At 39.9% G+C, this 15,272-nt stretch overlaps 1 long non-coding RNA gene across 1 annotated transcript; it reads left to right on the top strand.

Annotated features, from left to right (window-relative positions):
- The first annotated feature begins 5,652 nt into the window (after positions 1-5,652).
- On the top strand, positions 5,653-9,507 carry LOC140581287 (uncharacterized). The gene is made up of 4 exons (XR_011984345.1): positions 5,653-5,933; positions 6,426-6,457; positions 7,141-7,212; positions 8,059-9,507. It is a non-coding gene; the product is annotated as an uncharacterized lncRNA (long non-coding RNA).
- The last annotated feature ends 5,765 nt before the right edge of the window (positions 9,508-15,272 follow it).

The following is a 15,272-nucleotide window of genomic DNA, read 5'->3' as shown; positions in this document are numbered from 1 at the left end:
CATCAACTGCAAGATGCTATCCTATCAATATGGGCCAACATTTCTTTCTTTTTTTTGGAACTTTTATTGACAGCAGTCAACGTAAATACAAACAATAACCACAGTCCTGAGATTGGGGCCGAGTTCTCAAATAAAGATATATATGTTTACAATAAAAATCTGAGGAAATTTTTTTTTAAATAAATAGACAAACTCCAAGCAAAAATATAAACTTAAAACAGACATAAGTGGCCTATCCAACAAGGCTTTGGACTGGTCTCCATCTTCTTTCAAAGATGTGAGTCTTCAGCTGTAGTTGTGCTGTCAACTGTTCCATTGAATATAACTCTGATTTTTTGTATCCACTGTGAGACCGTGGGTGGTTCCGGTTTCAACCAATAAATTGTTATCATTTTCCTTGCAGCCATTAGTAAAAGATGTAGCAAAGTTTTCTGATCATGGGACAGATAATCCGGGAATTTGTCCAGTAGACACGTTAAAGGGTTCCAGGAAAGATTCACTTTAATGAGCTTTTCTACGAGCCCCTTAACTTCAGTCCAAAAGTGTTGCACAATGGGACAGTCCCAAAATATGTGCGTTTGATTACCCACAAGAGTTTGATTTCTCCAGCACTTATTGCTACCCCAACTCCCGGAGCGGAGAGACTTTAGTGGTGTCCTGAAAAATCGGATTTTAGACTTCCAGTCAAACTCCTTCCACATTTGACTCCCCACCCCCTTATGACAACCAGAACAAACACCTATCCAAGTATCATCATCCAATGTCACATTGAGTTCCATTTCCCATTGTTGTTTTACATGTTGGGTATTATCCGACATATCTATCATCAGTTTGCAGTAAATTAAGGACACTTGTTTTTTCATTACACCATTGTTTTCAATCAGATGAATCAAATGTTTTTCTATGTTTGTTGGTTCTCTTCTGAGCTGATCCCAGTCCTTATGTTTTGTTAAATAGTCCCTTATTTGTAAATATCTGTAATGGTCCCCTGAGGGTAAATTAAAGTTATTTCTTAATTGGGCGAAGGTTTTCATTACATTTCCCTCAAAGAGTTGGTTTACAGTGATAAGCTTTTTCTCCGCCCACTTATCAAAGCCCCTGTCCGTTAGAGATGGAAGAAATTCAATATTCCTGCTTATGGGCATAGCTCGCGAGAGGGCCACCAATCCTCTTAATTGTTTTTGTACCTGGTTCCAGATTTTTAGAGTATTTTTAACCCATAAATTTTCAACCTTCATTTTCTTGACCTCTAGACCAATAAATGGGAGCCACGATAGAGATATTCCAGGCATTGACTCCTCCTCCATGGAGACCCATATTGTTTCTGGATCACGAATGATCCAGGCCACGATTGCTCTTATTTGGGCAGCCCAATAATACATTTTTATGTTAGGCAACCTCAGGCCCCCATTATCCTTATCTGACATCAGAATTTTAAGGCGCACTCTTGGCCTTTTGTTCTGCCAAATAAATTTTGAGATACATTTTTCTAATGATTTGAATGCAGATTGTGGTACAAAAACAGGGAGGTTTTGAAATATGAACAGTAATCTCGGTAGAACATTCATTCTAATACATTCAATTCTTCCTAGGAGAGAAAGTGGAAGTACGTCCCATCTATTCAAATCGGTTTTGATTTCCCTAAATAACTTTTCATGATTAGATGAAAACAACTGAATGGTTTTAGGGGTAATTGTTACTCCCAGATACTTAAACCCCTGTGTGGAATGTCTAAATGAGACCAAATTATCTAACTGTTGATGGCCAGTTCCCAAAAATCATTAATGCTTCAGATTTATTTGTGTTAATCTTATATCCCGATACAGTACTATACTCATTAAGGCTTTGGAGCAGGGCAGGAATGGTGGTAATAGGATTTTCCAAAAATAATAAAATATCATCAGCAAAAAGAGACAACTTATGAGGAGCATTGGTTTCATCTCTTATTCCCTGTATGAGAGGGTTGGATCTAATCAGTTCGGCCAGCGGCTCTATGCTAAGTGCAAATAAAGAGGGGGAAAGGACTTCACCCTGTCTAGTGCCGCGTCCCAGTAAGAAAAAATCAGAGCAGTGGCCATTAACCCTTACTCGTGACCTGGGGTCTTTATAAAATATTTGGATCCATTTAATAAAGGTGTCATTAAAACCCATATGTCTGAGAGTCTGCTGTAGAAAGGCCCAAGATTTCTGGGATTTAAAACCTGAACCAGCAGGGAGCCTATCAACAGCTCCCCTCAAAACACAATTAAAGTCCCCTCCAATCAGAACAATCCCTTCTGCTTTATCTGCTATCAATGATGCCATCTTCTTAAAAAAATCTGGATTGTCCTCGTTTGGAGCATATAAATTAAGCAAAGTTATTTTAATGTCCCCTATACTACCAATTACCATCACATACCTCCCCTCTTTATCACAGAAATTTTTCTCATGAGAAAAATAAATAGATTTATTGAAAAGAATTGTGACACCCCTCTTCCTCCCTTTATGATATGAGGAGCTATATTGCTGGTCAACCCATTCCCTCCTCAGCTTCAAATGCTCCTTTTCTGAAAGATGTGTCTCCTGAAGCATAGCTATAGCACAGTTAAATTTTTTTAATTGGTTGAATACTTTTTTCCTCTTAATGGGGCTACACAGCCCTTTAACATTATAAGTAACACAAATTAGATTGTTCATCTTGTATTATGAACTTATTCATCATGGAGCACAAAGAAACATGTTTTTTACATATTAGCAAGAATTGGTCCATTTTCAATCTCAGGACATGAAGAACATTAACAACATAAAACAACAAGAATGAACAGAACAATGTAGGCTTCCACAAACCAAACTGGATCAGTCAGTTATCAAACAGTCCGTTGCACGCCAAGCCGTGGAAAAATAAAACTCCACTCGCTTTTCCTCCCGCCCCGTCTGGCATTAAAACAGTTTATTATAATTCTCCTAACTAGTAACAATCTCAAACATCAGATGAACTCGGCGAAGTGAAGAAGGATTCAATCCCTGCATATGAACGTGTTTGAGGGCCGCTCCATGCTCTCGTTCCCGCAGTGCTCCATCCGCGTCGGGACAACTCCGCTTCCAGCCGCTGCCTTCCATCCACGCGCACCTTCACCCCCATCTTCTCAAGTACAGGTTGAGCATCTGACACCGTCGGAAAGGTTTTCTCACCGTCTTCTAGGGCCACTCTCAGCTGTGCAGGAAAAATACACCTGGCTCTAATGTTCTTCGTCCTCAGCTGCTTAACTGCGTCACGCACAAGCAATCTTTTCTTCTGCAATTCGGGAGAAAAATCGTGGTCCAAGTATATCTGCCTTTCTTTGTACATTACTTTTTTTTGCTCCCATGCTTTCCTTAGAATAGACTCTTTGGCAGAGTAGTCCAGAAACTTTACAATCAAGGATCGCGGAGCAGCATCTGGATTTTTAGACCTGGCAGTAAGTGCTCTGTGAGCTCTCTCGGTGCTGATGTTCGTCTCTGGGGGTAGTTGAAGGGCAGATTTAAGCAGCTCTTGTACAAAAAGTTTTACATCTTTTCCCTCGCTTCCCTCTGGCACACGGTAGATTCTCAGGTTGTTTCTCCGTAGTCTGTTCTCCATGTCCTCGCAGCGCATAGTCAGATACATATCGCGCTGCAGCAAATGCCGGATGGCCTGCTCATGGCGCTTCACAGTGTCTTCGTTAGCGCTAATGCGGTCCTCCGCCTCCATGACTCTCTTTTCCAAATTTGTCACTTCATCTTTTAGTCCCTTAAAGGCCATTTCTAGTCTCGTTAAGGAGAGCTGAGTTTGTGTGTGTCCCTCTTGATTGTCTTTCCTCATTTTCTCGAGTTCCTCCAATATTCTTGACTCAGAGTCGTGCGTTCTAGCATCTACAGCCGCAGGTGAACACGAGGCTTGTTTCAGAGTCAACTGTTTCAAATTGTCCCCTTTGTCTTGGGGCAGTTTGCAAACCCTAAATACTATTTACAAGGTAATAAAACTGTTAGGTACATGTAGCCTAAGTACATGTGTAAATCTCACGCCAACCAGCTGACCAAAGTTGGCAACCCTGCGTAAGTCAGCCCTTTATTTTATATGCAAAAATGATGACACATTATAACATCCAAGGTTTACGTAATCTCAATGGGCAAATGAAGCATATTATTTAAATCCCCGGTTGGTTTTTTCCTTTACTTTTTATATCCCGCCATAGCACAATGAACATTTTCCCTTAACTCAGTGCCGTAACACTCACCGAAAAACTAAAGGACAATTCTTTTTTTTTCCAAATTACTTTTAACTTAACAGAAGCTCAAATTAAACCAGCTGCTCGCTTGGTAGCTCCACCATGCCGGCCCGTCTTATTCCACTTTCCGTGCGCTTCTCTCCTTCTTTCTATATATTTTTCTTTAAGAGCTCTGCTAAACTGCCACACTCCTAATCCAGGTCTTTACCTTCGGCATGTAACACACCCTCCGCGTAGAACAGGGCTTGTCCGTCTCAACCGTCTTCTTCATCACATCTTTCACCATGCTGACTTTCTCCACCTTCTCCCTGCTGTTCTTTTCCATGGCCTCATTTTTTTCTAAATGGGTGTCAGATTCCTTAGCTGTTATTTTAACTGTAATGGTAATTTCTTTGCTCTCCATTTTTAATATAGTAAGTTTCTTCAAAATGCAGCCACTCGCCAAGATGCTCGAAAGAAGTTTGAGAAAAGAAGTACATGTGATTCAAAAGTAATCAAGCTGTTGCCACGGACGCCCATTCGTACCATACCAAACAATACGATCCTATGTAGGTCGTCGGCGACTTTCGGCTGCGATCGGCTCCGACTGACCGGTCGTAGGTCCGATTCGGCCGTATGCAGGTTGCCAACTCTGACGCATCTGGAGCGAGACTCAGGCTTTCAGACTCAAACGCTCACAGCAATAAATCTTATGGCGAATCTCTATTCATCCATTTTAAACCCAAAATTGACTACATCAAAAGCGTTGGGGCAGTGTGCAAACCCTAAATACTATTTACAAGGTAATAAAACTGTTAGGTACATGTAGCCTAAGTACGTGTGTAAATCTCACGCCAACCAGCTGACCAAAGTTGGCAACCCTGCGTAAGTCAGCCCTTTATTTTATATGCAAAAATGATCATATGCAGGGGGCACATAGCTGGTATGCAAGTACTCATTCGCTGTCTAAAGCGATACGCGCTGCAATGTCATGTAGCAGCGCAAATGCGTATTTATTTCATGTGCATTCGCGCTGTTATGACAAGAATGAAATCACTGTGCATTCTAGCCCTTTATTTTATATGCAAAAATGATCATATGCAGGGGGCACATAGCTGGTATGCAAGTACTCATTCGCTGTCTAAAGCGATACGCGCTGCAATGTCATTTAGCAGCGTAAATGCGTATTTATTTCATGTGCATTCGCGCTGTTATGACAAGAATGAAATCACTGTGCATTCTAGCCTTCATGTCGCGAAAGAAATACAAATTAGCCACATAAATATTAAAATGCAACGGTAATTTTTTGTCATAACAGCGTGAATGCACATAAAATAAATACGTAGCTATTTGCGCTGCGCTACAACAAGGAATTGCCGCGCGTGTCCTGGGAATGCGCACTTGCGTACCATGCAGTTATGTGCGCTCCTGATCGTATGTATGTAGGCCTATATCGTACAATAAATATATTTAAGCCGTATTGTTTGGTGTTTTTTAATTTTTTAATCATAATTTTCTTCGTTCATTCCTGCCGACAGTTTGCAGACATACGCATTCCACACGAGGTTAACGAGGGGGCGTGGCACACGGGAGGCGCGGACGAGCGGGGCATGATAATTGTAAGATAGACCACCTTCAATTGCTGGACTGTCACTCAGTACCGGAAGGCGAACCACAGTTTTGCATACAAAGGTCGGATCGAGTCAGTGGACCTGCAGCAGCATACCTGTAAGTTTACATAACTGCAAGCTGCCTGTAAACCCTGCTGACTAGTTTGTACAAAAAATTAGTCTATGACAAGTTACTGGTGATTTTATATGACTGGTATCAGAATGACATTATTAGGTATACAATGCATTGTATATGGAAAAAAGTTAAGTCGAAATCACATAAAAACCAGACGTGCTGGAGCAAAACTAAATACACTAAAAATGTTTGTTTATGAAGGGTGTTTGAAAAATGTCATTTGATATTATTCACCAAATTTGATATCGGCTAGTGTAATTTATGTTGAACTTTAATTGTAAATCGTGACAAAACCAGACGTGTGGCGGCAAATTGGAAGCCATATTCTGAAACTACATGAAAAACTGTAGAACATGCACTTGTTGTCGTTAAATCACCTAACAAAAATTTTTTAAATGTCGGCTGGTATATTATATATCTATGTTATATCTTTATTTAGGCCATAATATGTGCTCTTGATGTGTTGTTTTTCAGTGAGCTGGAGGGACTTGCCCAAAGTTCAGGAGGTATTTTTGTCCATTCTTTTAGTTCAGCCATGTTCTTAGAATGTCTTTGGGAATGATGTTCCATAGCAGCTGTATTGGTTAAGGTAATTATACTTTTGAAATGTTGATGAACTTGGGAATTGCTTTTTTACACGGTGATGAAGTTGTCTAGTACCTGAGACATCAAAGCAGACATAAATCATGATGCTCCACCAACAGAACTTCAAAATAGAGCAGATCCTTTAATTGTGCCCTTTCGGTGCCATACAGTACTGTTTTTGCACAATTAATTATGTTTCAGCAGTCCACAAACCATTCTCCCTGTAGCATTGTGGAATGTCAAGGTGGTCTTTGGTAAATTTTTGACGCACAGCATGCTTTTTTTGGAAAGCAGTTCACTTGCTTTTGCCACTAGCATTGTCAATTTTTTAATTCAGAGACTCAGAACACTGTGTTTGTCTATGCTGATGACTTAGATGAAGATAAGATCACATTTTATGACCAAATACAGAAAACCAGAATTCCAAAAGTTTCAAATGGCACTGTATAAGCCTACATATTTTCTAAGTAGAAATGTTGGTAACAGCTAAACAAACAAAAGTTTTGCATTTCATAACTACAGCACTCTTAATTTGTAGAAATAAAATGTACAATTATCTTCAATATCACACTATAAGAATTTTGTGTTTGGGCATAATCTGTAGACAAGGGACATTGTGTCTCAACGAAAGACAGCAGCTTTGAGAGGCCTGCCCATCTACACCCTAAAGTGTTTGGTAAGTGATGGTGCTTGTGTTTAGTAGATATGCAAAATGTAACACTGGTTTTACCAGTGAGGGTATGATTTCATAGCTTATGCTTATTTTTTGCATAATACACTTTGCGGAACACATCCCCAGGTGTTTCAAGGATGTTCATTTAAAATGCTCAAAAGCTCTTTCCATGGAGTCCACAAAGCCGCTCTGCACCCCGCCTTTGGAATTCCCTCCCATCTCATCTTAGAAACATGGACTCATTTTCTCATTTCAAATCTGGACTCAAAACCTATCTGTTCAAGCGAGCCTATTCATTGTAAAATCCATTTATTTGTCATTTATATTTTATTTTTTTTGCATTTTATCCTTTGTAGTGTGTATAAATTTTATGTATGCCTGTACGGTGACCTTGAGTGTCAGAAAGGCGCCTTTTAAATAAAATGTATTATTATTATAATTATTATTGCAGTTCATTGGTCCAGATAGGTTTGGTGAAAGGATTGGAATTTACTACTTCTGGTAACTGGTATGCTAATTGCTAATGGCAGTTATGTTATAGTCTCTGTCTTCTTTGGATTGTGACAGTGCGAAATGTACAGGGTTGCATGTACTTCTGCACAAACTTCTGCACCATTCCTATCCCCATGTTGTCTGCTTCTTCCTGCATGAATGCTGTCCAACCACAAATACAATTTCAATAACATTAATTCAGATACTCTACTGGATTACTTTTTGCTCTCATCTATCTTTTTCTCCAGAAACAGCCCCAAGCTGAATGGAAAAATCAGTAGCACTAATGATGAAGGTAGAATATCAGTGTAATGAATTGTTTTCCTTTGTATTTAATCTTGTCTCTGATTTCCTTAGGACACTGACCCAGAGGATGCAGTGGTCCAAGGTTTGCCTGTTGGCATTCTGACTGTCTATGAAGGTGATGATTCCACCACATCAACTGTGCGAGACGTAGCTGTTGTGTTGGAAGGATCCATCATTCTGCACAACCTACCTGACCTCTCAACTGCCTTTGCATACCTCTTTGGTCTTTTGTATGCCATGAACATTGCATATCCAAAAACGATGAAATATACCTTTGAAGCAATTCAGACCATCTTTTTGGAGCTTGGGTCTCGATGCTCACAGCGCATCAGGGCTCTGAAAACAAAGCTTTTGCAGTAAATGTTTGTAGACATGTTTTAACCTTTTTCATTTCTGCATTGTGCAGTCCCATTTCTCAGCTTTATCAGTTGCCAGTTTAAAACAGGTGCATATATATGAGCAGTCCATGTTCATTGATGCTCAGGTAAAGGTTACATTTCTACCAAGTACACTTGCACATAGTGATTTTAAGTTCCCGCTTTTTTTTTAGATTGTAAAAACCTGGGATTGAGATGCCACACAAAGCACTTTATTAATTAAAATCCCCCCCTTGTGCAAGTGGTTAAGGCTTGGAAAATATAACAGACAAAAATCTGTATAATTTAAATATTAAAACAGTTTGACAATTGATAATCACACAAAGCTGACCACATCACCAACTGTGAAATGTCTGGTGTTGGAAGGGGATGGTGTTTGTGGAAAGTGTGTTTGTGGAAGTGCAAGGTTTTTTTGTGCAAGTTGCTGGTTCAGCTTCAATGCTTGTTTCTGCTCAGTGTCAAGTGTTTCAAAACACCAGGGTTTCAGCTGACATTGATTTGTGCAGTCATTCTTTACACTGTAAATTTACATTTAAATGCAATTACATCTAACAATTTGCATAATTTAGGGTACAAAAAAATTTGTTGAAGGTAGAACTACATGAGATTAAAGCAAGCATTTCTTTGTTATTGTGTTAAGAATATCATCATAAGCTAAACAAAAAGCTCCAAGTTGGCTGAACTTCGCTTTTAAACATGTTTAAATTTGAAAACCTTTGTAAAGTCAACAACGGTACACACAAGCTGAGAAAACTCAAAAATCTCTTGCATCATATTGCCTAGATAATTTGAGTTTTCTCAACATTTTCTTTTTTTACAATGTAGGGTGATTTTTTTTTTTAAATCGTGTGCACACAAAATAATTTACTCTGTGTTTGAGGCCGACAGTAATATGAAAACTACGTCTACCAAAACTATGTCTTGGCGTCTAAACAAAACGAACTGGAAAAACATTCATTTACAGTCAACAAACAACACCATGAGCTCATTTTCCTGCAATATACTGCAAACTCTTTGGCATTAAGGCTGAATTTTACAGTCCGTGTATATGGTCGCGTCAGAGGTGAAGCGACATGAAAACTTTTTTTTCGGTCACTATCGGTAATCATAATAATACACTATAATAAACAGGTACAGTAAATGTAATAAATAGGTGTCAGTAATAACAAAAAATGTTAGTGGAACTCGGTGAGGCGAACAAATCAGCAAACCGATTAAAGTGGCAAACATAATCTGTATTAACGCAACCGAACAAAATATCAGTGTCAATATTAGTATGCACAACCCCATATTCCATCAATTTCCGAATCATATTCGAACAATTCATCAAAGGTACTATATAATAACTTATATAACTTGGTCCCAAATTATTGCGCGCAGGCTATATTTTGTGCATCTTTAATATTGTTGACAATGATGCTTGGTTTGGTTGCGTCAAGACATACTATGTTTGTCACTTTACTCGGTTTGTTGATTTGTTCGCCTCACCGAGTTCCCCTACCATTTTTTTGTCATTACTGACGCCTATTTATTGTAATTACTGTTTGGTACAAGTCCAAGGATCTGGAACGGATTAAGGACGTATACCGAGGTACCACTGTATTGTTCATGGCGCTTCAGCTCTGTCGCGACCATTCACACGGACTGTATACCTCAGCCTTAATGTCAAAGTAGTGCGTGGCAGCGTTGTATTTACTCCTTCCAGTCATATTAATTGCAAGGCTGTTGTATCCTATTGTACCCTAATGCCAGGTCTAGCAAACGTAGTGCGGTGTGCTGAAATAAACCTCTTACAACATGACAGCTATACGCAGCTAACCTGTTCCTTCTAAATAACTTGTGCGCGCACAGTAAAAAAAAAAAAATTATGGGACTTAAGGGGCATTTGATACGAAAAATATCGAACTTCTTAACTTAAAAGGTAACAAAGTGCAAACAGACCTTTAAAGCATGACATGAAACATGACATAAAATGTCCCAATAGCTCATTCAACCACACAAGTATATATACACTCACCTAAAGGATTATTAGGAACACCTGTTCAATTTCTCATTAATGCAATTATCTAATCAACCAATCATATGGCAGTTGCTTCAATGCATTTAGGGGTGTGGTCTTGGTCAAGACAATCTCCTGAACTCCAAACTGAATGTCAGAATGGGAAAGAAAGGTGATTTAAGCAATTTTGAGCGTGGCATGGTTGTTGGTGCCAGACGGGCCGGTCTGAGTATTTCACAATCTGCTCAGTTACTGGGATTTTCACGCACAACCATTTCTAGGTTTTACAAAGAATGGTGTGCAAAGGGAAAAACATCCAGTATGCAACAGTCCTGTGGGCGAAAATGCCTTGTTGATGCTAGAGGTCAGAGGAGAATGGGCCGACTGATTCAAGCTGATAGAAGAGCAACTTTGACTGAAATAACCACTCGTTACAACCGAGGTATGCAGCAAAGCATTTGTGAAGCCACAACACGCACAACCTTGAGGCGGATGGGCTACAACAGCAGAAGACCCCATGGGTACCACTCATCTCCACTACAAATAGGAAAAAGAGGCTACAATTTGCACGAGCTCACCAAAATTGGACAGTTGAAGACTGGAAAAATGTTGCCTGGTCTGATGAGTCTCGATTTCTGTTGAGACATTCAAATGGTAGAGTCAGAATTTGGCGTAAACAGAATGAGAACATGGATCCATCATGCCTTGTTACCACTGTGCAGGCTGCTGGTGGTGGTGTAATGGTGTGGGGGATGTTTTCTTGGCACACTTTAGGCCCCTTAGTGCCAATTGGGCATCGTTTAAATGCCACGGCCTACCTGAGCATTGTTTCTGACCATGTCCATCCCTTTATGACCACCATGTACCCATCCTCTGATGGCTACTTCCAGCAGGATAATGCACCATGTCACAAAGCTCGAATCATTTCAAATTGGTTTCTTGAACATGACAATGAGTTCACTGTACTACAATGGCCCCCACAGTCACCACATCTCAACCCAATAGAGCATCTTTGGGATGTGGTGGAACGGGAGCTTCGTGCCCTGGATGTGCATCCCACAAATCTCCATCAACTGCAAGATGCTATCCTATCAATATGGGCCAACATTTCTTTCTTTTTTTTGGAACTTTTATTGACAGCAGTCAACGTAAATACAAACAATAACCACAGTCCTGAGATTGGGGCCGAGTTCTCAAATAAAGATATATATGTTTACAATAAAAATCTGAGGAAATTTTTTTTTAAATAAATAGACAAACTCCAAGCAAAAATATAAACTTAAAACAGACATAAGTGGCCTATCCAACAAGGCTTTGGACTGGTCTCCATCTTCTTTCAAAGATGTGAGTCTTCAGCTGTAGTTGTGCTGTCAACTGTTCCATTGAATATAACTCTGATTTTTTGTATCCACTGTGAGACCGTGGGTGGTTCCGGTTTCAACCAATAAATTGTTATCATTTTCCTTGCAGCCATTAGTAAAAGATGTAGCAAAGTTTTCTGATCATGGGACAGATAATCCGGGAATTTGTCCAGTAGACACGTTAAAGGGTTCCAGGAAAGATTCACTTTAATGAGCTTTTCTACGAGCCCCTTAACTTCAGTCCAAAAGTGTTGCACAATGGGACAGTCCCAAAATATGTGCGTTTGATTACCCACAAGAGTTTGATTTCTCCAGCACTTATTGCTACCCCAACTCCCGGAGCGGAGAGACTTTAGTGGTGTCCTGAAAAATCGGATTTTAGACTTCCAGTCAAACTCCTTCCACATTTGACTCCCCACCCCCTTATGACAACCAGAACAAACACCTATCCAAGTATCATCATCCAATGTCACATTGAGTTCCATTTCCCATTGTTGTTTTACATGTTGGGTATTATCCGACATATCTATCATCAGTTTGCAGTAAATTAAGGACACTTGTTTTTTCATTACACCATTGTTTTCAATCAGATGAATCAAATGTTTTTCTATGTTTGTTGGTTCTCTTCTGAGCTGATCCCAGTCCTTATGTTTTGTTAAATAGTCCCTTATTTGTAAATATCTGTAATGGTCCCCTGAGGGTAAATTAAAGTTATTTCTTAATTGGGCGAAGGTTTTCATTACATTTCCCTCAAAGAGTTGGTTTACAGTGATAAGCTTTTTCTCCGCCCACTTATCAAAGCCCCTGTCCGTTAGAGATGGAAGAAATTCAATATTCCTGCTTATGGGCATAGCTCGCGAGAGGGCCACCAATCCTCTTAATTGTTTTTGTACCTGGTTCCAGATTTTTAGAGTATTTTTAACCCATAAATTTTCAACCTTCATTTTCTTGACCTCTAGACCAATAAATGGGAGCCACGATAGAGATATTCCAGGCATTGACTCCTCCTCCATGGAGACCCATATTGTTTCTGGATCACGAATGATCCAGGCCACGATTGCTCTTATTTGGGCAGCCCAATAATACATTTTTATGTTAGGCAACCTCAGGCCCCCATTATCCTTATCTGACATCAGAATTTTAAGGCGCACTCTTGGCCTTTTGTTCTGCCAAATAAATTTTGAGATACATTTTTCTAATGATTTGAATGCAGATTGTGGTACAAAAACAGGGAGGTTTTGAAATATGAACAGTAATCTCGGTAGAACATTCATTCTAATACATTCAATTCTTCCTAGGAGAGAAAGTGGAAGTACGTCCCATCTATTCAAATCGGTTTTGATTTCCCTAAATAACTTTTCATGATTAGATGAAAACAACTGAATGGTTTTAGGGGTAATTGTTACTCCCAGATACTTAAACCCCTGTGTGGAATGTCTAAATGAGACCAAATTATCTAACTGTTGATGGCCAGTTCCCAAAAATCATTAATGCTTCAGATTTATTTGTGTTAATCTTATATCCCGATACAGTACTATACTCATTAAGGCTTTGGAGCAGGGCAGGAATGGTGGTAATAGGATTTTCCAAAAATAATAAAATATCATCAGCAAAAAGAGACAACTTATGAGGAGCATTGGTTTCATCTCTTATTCCCTGTATGAGAGGGTTGGATCTAATCAGTTCGGCCAGCGGCTCTATGCTAAGTGCAAATAAAGAGGGGGAAAGGACTTCACCCTGTCTAGTGCCGCGTCCCAGTAAGAAAAAATCAGAGCAGTGGCCATTAACCCTTACTCGTGACCTGGGGTCTTTATAAAATATTTGGATCCATTTAATAAAGGTGTCATTAAAACCCATATGTCTGAGAGTCTGCTGTAGAAAGGCCCAAGATTTCTGGGATTTAAAACCTGAACCAGCAGGGAGCCTATCAACAGCTCCCCTCAAAACACAATTAAAGTCCCCTCCAATCAGAACAATCCCTTCTGCTTTATCTGCTATCAATGATGCCATCTTCTTAAAAAAATCTGGATTGTCCTCGTTTGGAGCATATAAATTAAGCAAAGTTATTTTAATGTCCCCTATACTACCAATTACCATCACATACCTCCCCTCTTTATCACAGAAATTTTTCTCATGAGAAAAATAAATAGATTTATTGAAAAGAATTGTGACACCCCTCTTCCTCCCTTTATGATATGAGGAGCTATATTGCTGGTCAACCCATTCCCTCCTCAGCTTCAAATGCTCCTTTTCTGAAAGATGTGTCTCCTGAAGCATAGCTATAGCACAGTTAAATTTTTTTAATTGGTTGAATACTTTTTTCCTCTTAATGGGGCTACACAGCCCTTTAACATTATAAGTAACACAAATTAGATTGTTCATCTTGTATTATGAACTTATTCATCATGGAGCACAAAGAAACATGTTTTTTACATATTAGCAAGAATTGGTCCATTTTCAATCTCAGGACATGAAGAACATTAACAACATAAAACAACAAGAATGAACAGAACAATGTAGGCTTCCACAAACCAAACTGGATCAGTCAGTTATCAAACAGTCCGTTGCACGCCAAGCCGTGGAAAAATAAAACTCCACTCGCTTTTCCTCCCGCCCCGTCTGGCATTAAAACAGTTTATTATAATTCTCCTAACTAGTAACAATCTCAAACATCAGATGAACTCGGCGAAGTGAAGAAGGATTCAATCCCTGCATATGAACGTGTTTGAGGGCCGCTCCATGCTCTCGTTCCCGCAGTGCTCCATCCGCGTCGGGACAACTCCGCTTCCAGCCGCTGCCTTCCATCCACGCGCACCTTCACCCCCATCTTCTCAAGTACAGGTTGAGCATCTGACACCGTCGGAAAGGTTTTCTCACCGTCTTCTAGGGCCACTCTCAGCTGTGCAGGAAAAATACACCTGGCTCTAATGTTCTTCGTCCTCAGCTGCTTAACTGCGTCACGCACAAGCAATCTTTTCTTCTGCAATTCGGGAGAAAAATCGTGGTCCAAGTATATCTGCCTTTCTTTGTACATTACTTTTTTTTGCTCCCATGCTTTCCTTAGAATAGACTCTTTGGCAGAGTAGTCCAGAAACTTTACAATCAAGGATCGCGGAGCAGCATCTGGATTTTTAGACCTGGCAGTAAGTGCTCTGTGAGCTCTCTCGGTGCTGATGTTCGTCTCTGGGGGTAGTTGAAGGGCAGATTTAAGCAGCTCTTGTACAAAAAGTTTTACATCTTTTCCCTCGCTTCCCTCTGGCACACGGTAGATTCTCAGGTTGTTTCTCCGTAGTCTGTTCTCCATGTCCTCGCAGCGCATAGTCAGATACATATCGCGCTGCAGCAAATGCCGGATGGCCTGCTCATGGCGCTTCACAGTGTCTTCGTTAGCGCTAATGCGGTCCTCCGCCTCCATGACTCTCTTTTCCAAATTTGTCACTTCATCTTTTAGTCCCTTAAAGGCCATTTCTAGTCTCGTTAAGGAGAGCTGAGTTTGTGTGTGTCCCTCTTGATTGTCTTTCCTCATTT

The sequence above is a fragment of the Paramormyrops kingsleyae genome, chromosome 20 (genome assembly GCF_048594095.1).
Source record: "Paramormyrops kingsleyae isolate MSU_618 chromosome 20, PKINGS_0.4, whole genome shotgun sequence".
In the NCBI taxonomy this organism is placed as follows: Eukaryota; Metazoa; Chordata; class Actinopteri; order Osteoglossiformes; family Mormyridae; genus Paramormyrops; species Paramormyrops kingsleyae.
The sequence above is the reverse complement of the archived record's forward strand: the minus strand, read 5'-3'. Positions and strand labels throughout refer to the sequence as shown.